This window comes from Chondrus crispus, genomic scaffold, assembly GCF_000350225.1.
Source record: "Chondrus crispus Stackhouse genomic scaffold, scaffold_171, whole genome shotgun sequence".
Classification (NCBI taxonomy): Eukaryota; Rhodophyta; class Florideophyceae; order Gigartinales; family Gigartinaceae; genus Chondrus; species Chondrus crispus.
The window spans coordinates 159,245-174,519 of record NW_005179040.1 but is presented as its reverse complement, the minus strand read 5'-3'; positions in this window follow the sequence as shown (position 1 = coordinate 174,519).

The window sequence follows — 15,275 nt, the reverse complement described above, 5'->3', positions numbered from 1 at the left end:
TTAAATATGGAGCGGACCGGCGGCGGTGGAGGAGGACAAGCAGGGACTTGTCACCCACCGACCGTCAAGGTCCGACTTCCCGCTTATTCTAAGGTAGCGTTCGCTAACTACCTTAGAGCGGCACCGAGCGCGGGTTGAGGACGCGCGCGGTACGCCCACGAGCCGGCTCCGCCTCCGCCCGTCGGTACTGGATCGTCACCCAGTACCGCGCCGGGGCGTCGAGGCGTCGAACCGCTCGCGCGTACCGGCGTCCTCCCCGTTCCCGCTCTACCACGCTACCCGGGCCCGCTGCCCGGTGCCGTTAGCTGGTGTCTCGCTTCACCCCCGTCTTCCCGTTCGGACGGGGTCTACGTCGAGCTGTGCATACACCCCTCTCCGTTGGGGGTGTTTATGCTACAGCGCCATAGCCGCTTAGGAGCTGCCTCTACTGCCACTGCGACGCACGACGCCTCCCCCGAAGACCGTTCAACAAATGATACTGATTCTGCTTGGCGACGCGTTGACTCTGCTGAAAAACGTTTTCCCGCGTCCCAAAAATACAGTGGCATATTAGGGGAATCACCAACACTGATGGAAGTCCGTCGCGCGTTTCTCACTTATTGTGACCAAAACGGGATTCCGCGCGCAGACAAAGTGCAGTGCAATACGCACCTGAAAAGGGAGGTGAAAAGAAATGAAAATGATGGGGTATGACAAGCAAAAGTGGAAATCATTTCACTTATTATTTTAATTATTAATTTTAATTAGTTGCATATTAGTTATTTAACATTAGATTAGATCTAGGATCTAGCGCCGAGAGCTACTGTAGTGGCTCCGGCGGGGCGATATATACCTTAGCCCTCTGACGACCAAGTCAGTAAAGGTAACCCGAGTTGCTGGAGTTGAATGTCGCCTTGGTCGAAGTCCGTCTCTATCAAGACGCTCCCTTTTACCTAAGCCTACGGCACCCTCTATCGCTCGGGGTTCCGTTTTCTCTTTCTTTTATTTCCCTATCCTTTTCTATCTCTAATTCTACCTATTTTTCCCTTATCTTGTGTTGGTGCCATCGGCCTCGGTTGCGACCGAACCGGTGTAGGTGTTTCGAGCTATCGGGCGACACAGTTGACGTAGCGCTGCTACTGTGACCCATTTTCCGACGGAGACCGTTGCAACGACGTCTCCCTCGAAGGGCTCCGTCGTATTACGACCCAGTGTTGGTACGATCGGTGTCGGTTGCGACCGAACCGGTGTAGGTGTTTCGAGCCATCGGGCGGCACGGTTGACGTAGCGCTGCTACTTTCATTTCATCCCGTCGGGCTGCGTTGCGACGCCCCCGTCGAAGGCCTTGTCGCGTTACAAGGTGTCGAAGAAGCTCAACGAGCATGGGCCTTACAACCGAGTGGAACCGGGGTACCTACGTACGCGCCCCACTCCACACTCGTCGAGCAGATCTCTTCGCAAGTCTCTACCACACCGATCCCGGGCCGGGCTATTTCTCTGTGCCCCCCCATCAGGGATCCGAGCTACTACGAGTCGCAAGCTCGTTTAAACGGAGAAGGGAGAGTCGGACACTCCGTAGCGCTGTGCCATCGGCAGTTCTTCTTTTTGTTGCTGTTGTTGTTTTTGCTGGACCATCGGACCGCGGTCTCTGCCCGACAGGCGCATTGCACTACAAAAGTGGTCTCCCGACCTAGAATTTTTGGTGTACAGGAAACCTGATCAAGACTTTTTCCTACGACAAACCTGACCTGGAGACACACTACAAAAGTGGTCTGGGTAACGGACTCTTTTTTTATTTTCTTTTTGTTTGTAACCTTTTTGCTGCGTAGGTCCGGTCGTACGGGCGATGTCAACAAGCGCACCCGGGGACGTCGGTCCCGGGGCGAGCAGAGCCGGATCGGCACGAGCGTCGAGGATCCCGAGGGGTCCTCGCACCCGGAGCCAGGCCAATACGGCCACGGACCCCGGAGATCAAGAATCCCCTACGGGGATAGCCGCCGACAAGACTGACCTCGACGAGAAGTTGGAGAAGATGAGCAGCGAAATTCGCGAAGAAGCGAAGAAAAATCTCGAGGCTGAATTAGCCCTCGTCCGGAAGCAACTGGAGTTGCAAGCATCCGAGTTCCACACCGTTTTGGGAGAGCTATCGGCTCGAGTGGATCTCGTCGAGAAGGAGCGAGGTGAGGCGACCGACGGTCTGGAGCCGGAGGTCCTAGCCTCGTTGAAAATTTCGGTCAAGGACGCGAGGCGCGACGCGAATCAAGCCTTGGAGTCCTTAGGAAAATTCAGAGCAAGCATCGATGACCGATTCGATCGCGCCGCGCAACGTCTCAAGGACCTTGAGCAGGCCGCGGATCAAGCTCCGCAAGGATCGGACGACGAGCCGCTCCCTTCGGGTAGAGAGGACGACCGTCGGTCGAAGAAGGACAAGCCCGCTCGGCAGCGGAGTTCTAAGTCGAAGCCCTCGAAGAAGGACAAGCGACGTGCAAGCAAGGGTCACTGTAGTGACGATCCGGAGAACCGCGACTCACAGTCGGAGTCGCTTGGTCCCTCCGAAGATGGTAACGGCGGTCCGTCGAACCATTCGGGCGATTCCGAACGCCGTTCAGAAGACGGAAACGGAATTTCGTCAAGCAAGAAAATGTCCTCCAGACGAGGCGGAGTCACTTCGTCCGCCTCGCGGAGAGACAAGGACGCGGAGCCCGAAGATGTCGCAACGCGGCGCGGGCCGCGATGGGAGAAGTTGGAGGAGCTGAATCCGACCAACTACCTCTTCAAGAAGTTACTTTCGTACCGAACGTACCGCTTGCGGAACCCGCAGACATATTTGTCAAGTTCCCGGCGGACCGCCGTGCGAAAAATCAGGAGAGATATTCCGCCTAAGGTGAAGAAGGACAACACGTTCACAGGAGAGGACGGGGTCCTTGTGTTGGATTTTTTGGCAAAATTAGTTCAGGAGTTCGATACTCAAGAAATGAACGAGGGGCAAGCGATCTGCCTGTTGCCTGAATTTTTAAGCGGCATCGCCTTGAGACAGTACACTTCGGTGTCTCAGACGGCCGGGGCCCATCACGGAAAGATAACCGTTTGGACGGAGGCCGTACAGTGGTTGTTGAGGAGTTTCGCAACCGACGAGGCGATCCGTCAAGCCGTGCTCGCATTGCGAGAAGTTCAGCAAAGACCGTCTGAAGACGAGATGGAATTTTATATCCGTCTGACGGACGCAAGCAATCGATGTGGAAACGTATATTCGATGGAAGAACAAATGACGATGTTTATTGAAGGACTCGATTCGAGTATCAAGCCGATGGTATCTCAATACCGACAAGACAATCGGGACGTTTCGTTTTTGAGACTAGTTAATTACGCGAAGGCGCATGGCTCGGCGAGCCGCGCTAAGGACAAGAAGACCAAGAAGGTCACGATTCAGACGCCGTCGACAATTAGGGCGGGTAAGAAGCCGAGGGCTTCTTATCCCGGTCGCAAAAGTCACGCCGCCGTCCATTTAGCCGAGTCCATTTCCGCGTCAGATGAGCGCGGTGCGCAGGGGAGTAGCGAAAATCACTACGAAGGAGCGTTAGTAGCCGAAGGCGAGTTCATTGAGCCATCGGAGGGCTACGGACACGAGGACTACGGGGACAGCGGGTCGTCAACTTTACCGACGCCTGCATACACTACGGAGTCGTTTTCAGAGCCCACGGATCCCGTGATGATGTTTCGGGGGCACGGCCACACGCCGGCGCCGCGCATTCCGATGGAAGACAAGGGTACGACGTTTCGAAGGCCAGGCTGGTTGGGAAGGCCGCAACGCCAAGGAAGGCCGCCGGCCCGTGGAGAACCTAGGACGCCGTATCCCGTCCAGACGCACGGTCTGGTGTGCTATCATTGCTATGAAAAGGGGCACGCTGCGCCAACGTGCATTCTTTCCCTCCGGGAAATGCACCGAGTTTTGGAAAATTAGGAGGCGTTGTCTCCGATAGAGAGGTTAGGGATACCATCGACAAGTTACCTGAAGGTCAAGAATTGGTTCGATTCGCAGACGGCGAGCACGCCGAGTGCTTCAACGCCGAGGTCGAACCAACCCTTCAGAGGGCCCACCGCCGGGCCCGCGCCGTCGGATGTGAGAAGGATCCCGCAGCGGCAGGAAAACTAGAGAGGGGAATCTCGCATGAGTCGCGAGAGGCACAGGGTCGACGTACTGTGCCCGGGGCTCAGCCCCGTTCCCCGTCTCTAAAGGAAAAATCAGGCCTCGAGGAGGAGGTTGTTGGATTGGTGGATAAGCCCAAAGGGCCAGCTCAAGTCAAGAAAATTTTGAGCCGAGCCCGAGATCATCCGCTGGAAGAAGTTCGAAGACCCTGGTACAGGGTTAAGCGAAGGGAGTGTCCCGAGAAGATTTTGGTCCTTGCGCGAAAAAACTACAAAGTTTACGCGGACATCGGACCCACAATTGGATTGATGAGCCGGGTGTTGTCTGTTTTAGACACCGGCGCGGGACCAAACCTTGTGCGAAAATCGGAACTCCCAGCTGGAATGGAATCTCTAGTGTCCTACGGACCGACCCAAGATATCGGCGACGCGAACAATAGGCCACTCCGGACTCTCGGCACAATTAGAATGCCTGTGAGGCTTGGAAAATTTGTGGCCGCAGCCGAGTTTATTGTATGCGAAAAACTAGCCGTCCCGCTAATTCTAGGCGCGGACTACTGTGACCGGTTTGTGGAAGCAATTTATCCAAGGAAGAAAACGGTTGAGTTGGCGGATTTCTCGGAGGTTCGGATAGTTAGGCCGTTCTCGACGAGAAAAGGGAAGAAGAATCTCGTCGCAGGAGAGGACGAGAATGATGGAAAGGGGGAGCGAATTTCCCCTAAGGTAAAAGTGGCAAGAGCCACGACTATCGAGCCAGGGACGCAACGCGTCGTGGAATGCACCTCGAAGAGGGCGGGCTTGGTTGTGGTTCAGCCGTACTCGTCGTTGTACGAAAGGCACGGGTTGACGTGCACGAATGGTGTCGTTCAGGTCGAGCCTGACAGGCCATTTCGTTTACTCGTTGCGAATTTTAGGACGTACCCTGTCAGGGTGCAAAAGGCCAAGTGGTGGCAGAATTAATTCTGTAATAATTATTACCGCACCCGAGAGCCGCGCTCGAGAGCAACACCACCATTGGTGAAGTTCTCGGAATTCAAGAAAGGAAGAAGGAAAATTTTCCTAATTCCACCAAGACGCCTACGGGCGAGACAAGATGCGAACCGTCGGATCAAGCGCGCGAGGACCAGCCAGAAGAACGGTCGGCAGGGCTCTCCGCGTCGGCATCTACGAAGCCGCAACGCAGGATTGAGCCGCCACCGCCGGACGTGGAGGACCTCGACCTGAGCCACGTGCCGGAACGGCTGCGCGAGCGGTTCCGTCGGATGTTGAAGAAGTATTCAAGGATATGGGATGGGACGCTTGGCGAAATTAATACCACCGTCCATCGGATCAAGTTGATACCCGAGACTCGCCCCATCGCACAAGCCCCGTATCGGGCCGGACCTAAAGCCCGCGAAGTAGAAGATGCAGAGGTGCAGAAGATGTTGGAGGCAGGAGTGATAGAACCAGCGCAGTCAGAATGGGCGTCGCCCGTGTTGCTGGTGCCAAAGCCGGATGGGTCAATGCGTTTTTGCGTAGACTACCGCAGGCTGAACGCAGTAACGGTGAAGGACACGTACCCCTTACCGCGCATGGATGAGTGCCTGGACTCGCTTGGTGACACCAAGGTTTTCTCCGCGTTGGACGCGATTTCGGGATATTGGCAGATGCCTATCCCTGAGTGCGACCGCGACAAGACCGCATTTTCGTGTCACTCAGGTCTGTATCGCTTCTCAAGAATGCCCTTCGGGCTAACTAACGCGCCAGCGACGTTTCAGAGAGCAATGGATATCCTGCTCTCTCCGTTCCGTTGGAAATGCTGTTTGGTGTATCTAGACGACATAATCATTTTTAGCAAGTCGTGGGAGGAGCACATCGTGCACGTGGATGAAATACTTTCTGTATTGGAGAAGGCAGGTGTGAAGCTCAAGCTTCGCAAGTGCGAATTTTTCGTGGAAAAGATCAAGTACCTGGGCCACGTCGTCCGCCCAGGTACGCTAGAAGTCGATGTCGCGCGAACCGCCGCGTTGGAACAAGTGCGGTACCCGCGAACACAGACACAGCTCAGGAGCTTCCTGGGACTCTGCAATGTCTACCGCAGGTTCGTTCCGCAGTATGCGAAAATCGCGCACCCTCTAAACCAACTACTGAAGAAAGGACAACCGGTCCAGTTGGAAGGATTCGACGAACCGTGCGAGAAAGTTTTTCATAAGCTCAAGGACGCCATCTTGGCACCGCCGGCGTTGGCGCTGCCGAAGAAGGACCTACCCTACTCGGTAGATACCGATGCAAGCGACTACCAAATAGGCGCTGCACTATTTCAAACACACCCGGATGCGCAACGCAAACCCATCGGGTTCTTTTCAAGAACGTTAGCCGCAGCCGAGAGAAACTATTCTGTATCAGAAAAAGAAAGTCTAGCGGTAATTTGGGCCGTACAGACTTTAAGACCATATCTATATGGCGAGCACTTCGTCGTGCATACCGACCATGCCTCATTGAGGTGGTTGATGAACGTAACCGACCCCAGCGGGAGATTAATCCGATGGAGGCTACGCCTCTCGGAATTCGATTTTGAAATCAAGTACAAAAAGGGAAAGGCTAACAGCCAGGCGGACGCTTTGTCAAGGTTGCGAACCGCAGGAGAAACCGTCGACGAAATCGACGACGAAATCCCTTGCTTTATGGCCGAACCGGCCGAGGGTACAGTGGAGGACGAGGAAAGTATTGACGCGGCAGACGACATCCTCGCTCTTGAGGGGGAACCGCCCCTGATCGCCTCCATCAATTCCAAGCTGTCACTCCGGAGGAGCTCATTCGCGAGCAAGCCGTCGACCCCTTCTGCAACCGCATCAAGGAAGAAATGAACGCCGGAAAGGTGAGAACGTTCAGCACGGAGACCGAGGAACTTGAAGGAACTTTATGCCGTACCGCGGCAGAGTTTGTACAAGTGGTAATACCACAATCGTTAAGGGTCCGCGTCCTAGGGTTGAGCCACTAAGCAAAATTGGCAGGCCACCCGGGAGGCAGGAAACTTTACAAGACTTTGAGAAGATATTTTTATTGGCCTACGATGGCCCTAGACTGCTATGCAGTCGCGAAGAATTGCGCCGCATGTGCGCGGGAATGGGTGAAGTTAAGAAGAAACACGAAGGAAATGAAGCTGTTCACGCCCAAAGCGCCGCTGGAATTTGTCGCCATCGACATCCTCGGCGAGCTAATTACAACTAAGCGAGGAAATCGGTATATTCTCGTGATCAGCGATCGATACTCGAAACTGGTACGAACCGTACCGTTGAAGAAGATATCAGCTGCGCACATCGCACAAGCCTTCGTTCACCATTGGGTATTCGTGTACGGACCGCCGGTCAAGCTGCTGTCCGACAATGGAACACAGTTCACGGCCCGGTTCTTTCAGAATGTCTGCCGAATTCTTGGTATACGCAATGTGTTCACGACTACGTACCACCCGCAAGCCAACGGCCAAGTTGAGAGATTTAACCGCACGCTGACTTCCGCGTTGCGAAAATACGTTGGAGAGCATCCCAAGGACTGGGACTTATTTAGCGACGCTGTGACGTTCGCCTACAACACACAAGTTCATCGAACTACGAACATTGCGCCCTTCGAGCTGGTGTTGGCTCGGGCGCCGAGAAACATTGCGTTACAAGCGCAACCAACTTTGGAGAACTTCAGCTCGTCACGAGCATACTACCTGAAATGGCAGTCGTGGTTGGAGAGCCTAATGCGAAGCGCCGATAGGAGTTTGCGAAAGGAACAAGCCCGATGCAAGCGAAATTTCGACGCACGCCTTCGCAAGCCGCAATCTGAGATCCCACCAGGGTCCTACGTGTTCCTCCGGAAGGAGCAGGGCACGGCTAGCGAACCGAAACATAAGCTCGCACAAGTCGCTACAGGGCCTTATCAGGTCAGAAGATCGGATCAACATACGGTAGTCATTGCCATTGGCGATCAGGAGGAACGCGTATCGCGAGACAGGGTGGAATTAGCCCCAAGCCCAATGGACTATGCGCCGATAACCGGCCTACGTCAAGCGCTACAGTTCCTGGGAGAGCCGGAGTTAAACGAAGAAGGAGAGGCAATGGAGGCCGAGGAACGTTCTCACACCCGTGCGCCTACGACGGGGGACCAGGATAATTTAGTTGGTCGAACGCCGACAACGGAGACACCTCCAGACCTACGCGAGTTCGGAAAGTCCAGAGATGAGGATGAGTCGGAAGATCTTCGGAAGGGGGAAGGACAGTTGGACACGCAGGAAGAAGGAGCCGAGAGTCAGGAGTATGTGATCGACAAGATCGTTGACCACGGCTACGACGAGGAGAAATTAATTCTCAAAGTGAGGTGGTATGGGTATACCATCGAGGACGCAACGTGGGAACCTATTGAGCAGATCCCCCGCAGCGCAGTAGTCACATATTTCCGAAGGAAAAGGCTACCCTTACCCACGCAAGCGTCGCACGCACAACGGGGATAGCCATCGTAAATAGAATTAGTAGGTTAGAGACAACGGAGAAGTCAGAACTTCGAGAAAGGAACACATCTACGGGGTTCGCAGATAAGGAGTTTGAAGGAAAGGAGAGCAAGGCAGAGAAGCGAGACTGTATCCTTGGATGAGGCATTGAGCCTCTCGGAAAACGCACACGCCTCATCACGGTACGCACGAGAAATGACGTTTCGAACGGACGGTCCGCCCACCTGGGAGGGATGATGAAATCAAATTATATATACATATGTAAGCGTGTCGACAACAACCCGCAGAACAGGCGACACAAGTGAGAAGTCGATTCCAGCCATGCTGTGAAATTATAATCAAAAAGCAGGAAAAATTACGGCAGCTGCAGTACGCACGATAAGTGGTGATCGTTTGCCACAGTCGGCGACATAACTATTCTAAGTCGCCCTGCAGCCAAGCCCCACCCGGCCTCACACGAAGCCGATCGTCACACTCCCTGCTAACACACTGCCCATGCTCGCCGAGCACGAAGACTCGTCCAAAGGGACCACCCTCAGAAGAGCGCAGCTACGAATTCACCCGCGGTGACCGACGTCGACGCTCACAATCGGTCCTATTATCTTTTTTCCAGGACGATCTACTTAGCACTTACCACCATGACCTCTCTTCAACTCTGTCGTTTCTTTGTTTCTTTTCTTTCCCTCTTTTCTGTTATGTTTCACTCTATTCTATTGTATTTTATTTCTTTTTGTTGTTGCAGGACTCTGGCGACGCGGCCGCGTATCGCGGACCTCGATCAAACAAGACCAAAAGACATATCGATAGACGGACGAGGAGGAGACAGCGCGACGAATAAGGGAGAGCACGCGTTGGTAACGTCCCGAGAAAGGACGATGGTGAAGGAAAAAGGGAACCTCCCCGCTTTTTCAAGAAATAGTGACGGTCCGACACTGCAAGCCTCGACGTACAGAGGAGAAGGACATGGCTATGCAATACGGGATCGCGCGTGAAACACAGTGAGAAGGTCGCATTCTGTGATACTTTGGATCCGCGGCAACAGCCCCCACCGAGAACGGATGTGTCTTATGAATTTTGTTTGATGTCGTATGGAGACGGGCACTGCCAGTGTTACTTATGATTTTGTTTGATGCGGGACCACGGTCCGAAGGAAGGCAGTCGATACGCGGACTGAGGGACAGTCTGGGGGAAATCTCGCAAGCATGCCATCGGCTCGTCTACGCACTGAAAGTTGTACACCGGTAATGACGAAAGTGACGTCGCCATAATGGTAGGAGGACGGTGTAACAAGTATGGTGCTGAAAATGGTGCGCTTATCGTGAGAGCAGGGTGAGGGCCACCTCATGCAGGTCAGAAAGAGGATTGTAGAACCAGCGAATATCAAGGAAATTGCCTCGTCAACCGCTACGAAGGCGCTGCAGAAAGGGGACCGAGTCTTGATCTTATCCGAAGGCCTTCAAGGTTTCTTTCTCGGTGTTCTGTTCCGATTTTGGTGGTGCAGGACAAAGGAGACAGAACCGGAATTAAGCGAGAGACAACTCGCCGGACCGACGCGTGTGGGGAAAATCACGTCTGGATCAGCGATCCGCCCTCATCAGATCAAAATGAGAGAGGAAAATGAGAGGTACTGCGTACTGTACTTCACAAAGAAGAAGGGACAAACGGAAAAGTGTGGCGTGGTCAAAGTGGAACAACAGTCAGCATTCGAAATTTTTATCGAAATTAAGGAGCAAACACAGCATTTGTTGGTCGCTCGCTAAAAGCCAACGGCACAAGTACCCCGGCGGCAAACTCACCAACGACCGAGCAGGACACCCACAACTCCGCCGCCAGACGACGTCGCCAAACTCGCATTAGGCGAGGTGATTACGATCCACGGATGAAGGGACCGACGCTCGACGGTCGCATGGACATTCCCCCCCCGAACAGAGGTCACGCCAATTTCGAGGTACCGGCGTATCATTAGACACAACACTCGCATAGGAACCGTCCTCCCTTGCACAGAACAGCGGCTATCCACTGTCGCAGCAAACCTCATTGTTCGAAGCGGCGTAAGGAAGACGAAAGAAAGAAGGGGAGCGGATTGTGATCTATTTATTCATACGGCGAGGACGACCTCTACGGAGAGAAAGTGTCGCTCGACGAGCTTGGGACCGACATTCTGTCTGTTGCGTGCAGCGACTGACGTCGCCCAGCTCAGGACGTTGTTTATACCCTGAGTGACCTACCGAGGCGACCCCCTCCTTTTACTTCCTGTTCTTTGACTCCCTTTCTAGCTGCCTAATTTTTATTTGCTCTACGTTGGGTTGCTTGTTTTTTTTGTGAAGGCGGAATACGACCCCGCACCGCGACGCCGACGCGCAAGACCAGGATCGACAGATTGGGGATGGAAATTCGTTAGGCAGGAAAAAGTTACGCGACTGTCGCGCTCGGCTTTCACTTCGCTTTGTTCGGCTACATTCTATTTTTCTGGTGACGTCGGAGACCCGGTCGCGTCCCTCGGACACTAATCAGCAAGACCACCAGGTCAGTCAAGGGAAGGCCGTTGAAGACGTTCGACAGGGGCTCCACAGTTGTGAAGACCCTGGTTGGTTCGAGCGGACGGTCTGTCGGACTAACGTACACGCAAGGGGACATTGTGAATGACCAACGCTACGTGATCGTGCCGCACGGTACAGCAGAAACGGGGCGACCATTGACAATGGAGACCCATGTCTACCTACGCACCCAGACCTTCATCCGAGAGACCAGGGAACAACGGCAGCGTCGCTCAGAGGGAGTGGATCTTCACGAACCTACACGCCGCAGACATCTCAATTCTACTGTGTCACAGCCGCTACAAAAAAAAGAGGGGAGGCCGAAACGAGATCAGGAGTCGATCTCAAAGAACGGAGAAGGTCGTACGAGAACTAGAATTTATTGCGGGACGTTCGCAACATGGCGAGACTTACGACGACCGTAACGTGCTACAAGGGCGCTTCCGGAGGCCTCTCACCGGACAGCGAACAAGACGGGGCCATTGGAAAGATGGAACCCCTATTCACAATTAGTACATTCCCTCGACGAGGTAACTGGACAGACAATGAGACCGTCTGAAGGTTGAGAATGAAAAAGGGGGTTTTTAAGAAGCAAAAGGGGCAAGTGACACCGGCAATGAAAATGACGTTGGACTCATTTAGGGCGTCTGCGCTTAGCAGACGCATGCAAAAAAAGAGGAGGAAAGGGGAGACGCACATCGCGGATGGGAGAAAGAGAATGTGCAAGAAAGAGGAGGAATTTGCGGAATGAAGGGGAGAAAAGGGGAAGGAAGGACGTGAACCATAACGGAAAAAGGAAAAGCGGTGCAGAGAGACCACGGAAACGTTGAAGGAGGTTTCTACAGAGCTGTTGTAACAAGGATCGAAGGACAAGGGGGTCGCAACCCCCCTCGTCTTGTCGGATTTAATTGACAATAATCTTCCCCCTAAGGAGCCCCGAGAACGGATGGTAGGTGGTCTTGATGACGTTTTCGAGGATGCCCGATGTGCGAGAAAAGAGGACGTAAGTGAGGAATTTGAAGAGGTAAAATGGGAGAGACAAAAAGAGGAGGTAAATCACAAAAGAGGAGGAAAGGGAAGACGCACATCGAGGATGGGAAAAGGAGAATGCGCAGGAAATTGGGGGAAATTGAGAAACAAAGAGGAGGAATTGAAGAGAAGGAAACATAGGGGAATCAGGAAAGGGAAAACTGAAAAAACAAAAGAGGAGGAAGTGGGAAATTACAGGAGATTCGCAGGTAGGTTCTTTTTATCGCCCAAAGGTCGTACGATAAAGTCGCTAGTCGACTATAATGCGGGCAGGATGGGAAAAGAAGGACAAGTCGCAAGGAAGTGCTGTGGCCGCCGTCTCAACGAGACTATGCCCCAAGGGATTTTCCCTTTGGAAGGGAGGTGACAAGCCGAGCTAGAACTCGCAGGTCGTCCAGGGACGCCCCCTGGAGAGCTTCTCCCTCCACACCATGAGCCATGAGAAGGCGATGGTAAACGGCGGCAGCAGAGGTATTTTCTTTGGGAATTGTGGATGATGGAGGGACCGAGGTAGGGGCGAGGAGCGGACCCTCAGGTGAAGGGCAAGCCGGACGTGGGGTCGGATCCATGGCCGACGGTGGGGCTTCCCAGATCGAAATGGTTCCCGTCGAGCAGCTCGCAGGAGGAAGCTCGACGCGCGGAGGAGCCTCAGGGCGGGTTAAGCCCACGGGTGCCGTACATGACGGCAATGGTAAGGTTGAGGTGGGTGTGACGAGCTGTCCCTCGCGTGATGGGGAAGCAGGAAGTGAGGTTGGATTCACGTCGGAGGAAGACACGACTCGAAGCGACAAGGTTTCCGCCGAGCTCGTGGGAGGAAGTACGACGCACACTGGGGCCTCAGGCGCGGAGGGACGGACCGGTGCAGGGAGAGGGGAAGTTGGGGCCGAAGGTCGAGAGCACATCTCAGGCTCTCGAGGATCCGCGTTCACCACAGTGACTGCGTTGGGGGTTGGTGGTTGATTTCCGAAACGGCGGCTCATCTGGGCCTCCCAGGCAGAACAGAGGGAGGAGGACCAGGGGTTGATCCACACGAAGTCGCCGGCAGCTGGATGATTTCTACCAGGGGAAAAAGAGGGTCGTTGTCGTGAAAAGGACCGAGACGAATTTTGTGGAGGAACGCAATCCCACGCTACGGTCTCGATCATATCGAGGAGGGCGTGCACTTCACGGTCCACATCGGACCCGCCAAGGGGGACAGAAAAATCGAGGAGACGCATCTGTACGCGGAGTTTCGAAGGGAAGTGCCACAGGCGCCAACAGTCGAAAACTTCCCACAGGAGGGTGGCGGCGACTTTCACGCACCACTCCGTGAGAAACACAGTCCACAGCCCGTGCTGCGGATCGCGTAAATGACTGCCGTAATATGTCAGGATGGGGCCTAACTCAGCCCAGAAACCCTGACATACCTCGTATTGACTCCACCAGGACGGGGTTCGTTGGTATCGATTGGTGTAGTGCTGTCTGGAAATTTCACGAGCCTCAATCATCTGGTACGCCACGAAGTACCCAGTGTCGGATCGGACCCGACGTTCAAAGCGTACAGTATTTTGGAAAAAGAAAATACCGCCGCGCTTCGTATGGCGAAAGTTTGTGGGAAGAATGGCTTGGGTCCAAAACATGGCGTCGGTCGTGACGGTGCGTCGGTTGCGCCACAGTAGGTCCGCCTCGGACACGGGGTCACCGTAGGTGCAGTCGATGAGGTTGTCGAGGTAGAGCCGTTCCCCCTCCGTACGACACTGCCAAGTGTCGCAGTGGTAACATGAAGGTATGAGGGCGTCGGCCATAGGAATCTCGATCCGAGTGAGCGCAGCGTCCATGAAGCGCAGGGATAAGGAGGAGCGACCGCGCGGGGAGGAGTGACATAGGATGGAGGTGGGTATAGCGATGCGGGCGCGCCAGTCAAAGGTGTGAATGGCCTGCAAAGGGAGGTTACCGGGCAACATGCCCGCATCATCGGCGAAATTATTTTTGATGCCGTCGAGGTCGCGGACGCCCACAGAGGAGAACCATTGAGCAGAAGCAAACAGGGCTGCGTTATCACGCATGGTTTTGTTCTGCAGCTCCTCGAGCGAAGGATGACGGCGGGCTACCCAAGAGGAATGGTAGCCCGGATGGAAGGCCGGCTCGGCAGGGATGGTAACAGGGGGTAGACGAGGTATGGAAGGAAGACCCCGGGGCACTTCGAACTTGCGAAGAAAGCCAACACCCGGACGTCTACGGGTGGCACTATCGTCCGAGTGTTCCGATGGAGAAGGAAGCATGGTATTTTCGTCTTACCCTTGCTAGAACGCCGCGCAGAGTGATTGATGACCGGGAAACACGGTCAGCAGCGGCAGGAGATTATACGATGGCTGGGCGTTGCGCAAGGGCGCTCAGAAGGGGGATATGTAGTGCAATACGCACCTGAAAAGGGAGGTGAAAAGAAATGAAAATGATGGGGTATGACAAGCAAAAGTGGAAATCATTTCACTTATTATTTTAATTATTAATTTTAATTAGTTGCATATTAGTTATTTAACATTAGATTAGATCTAGGATCTAGCGCCGAGAGCTACTGTAGTGGCTCCGGCGGGGCGATATATACCCTAGCCCTCTGACGACCAAGTCAGTAAAGGTAACCCGAGTTGCCGGAGTTGAATGTCGCCTTGGTCGAAGTCCGTCTCTATCAAGACGCTCCCTTTTACCTAAGCCTACGGCATCCTCTATCGCTCGGGGTTCCCTTTTCTCTTTCCTTTATTTCCCTATCCTTTTCTATCTCTAATTCTACCTATTTTTCCCTTATCTTGTGTTGGTGCCATCGGCCTCGGTTTCGACCGAACCGGTGTAGGTGTTTCGAGCTATCGGGCGACACAGTTGACGTAGCGCTGCTACTTTCATTTCATCCCGTCGGGCTGCGTTGCGACGCCCCCGTCGAAGGCCTTGTCGCGTTACAAGGTGTCGAAGAAGCTCAACGAGCATTGGCCTTACAACCCAGTGGAACCGGGGTACCTACGTACGTGCTCCACTCCACACTCGTCGAGCAGATCTCTTCGCAAGTCTCTACCACACTGATCCCGGGCCGGGCTATTTCTCTGTGCCCCCCCCCATCAGGGATCCGAGCTACTACGAGTCGC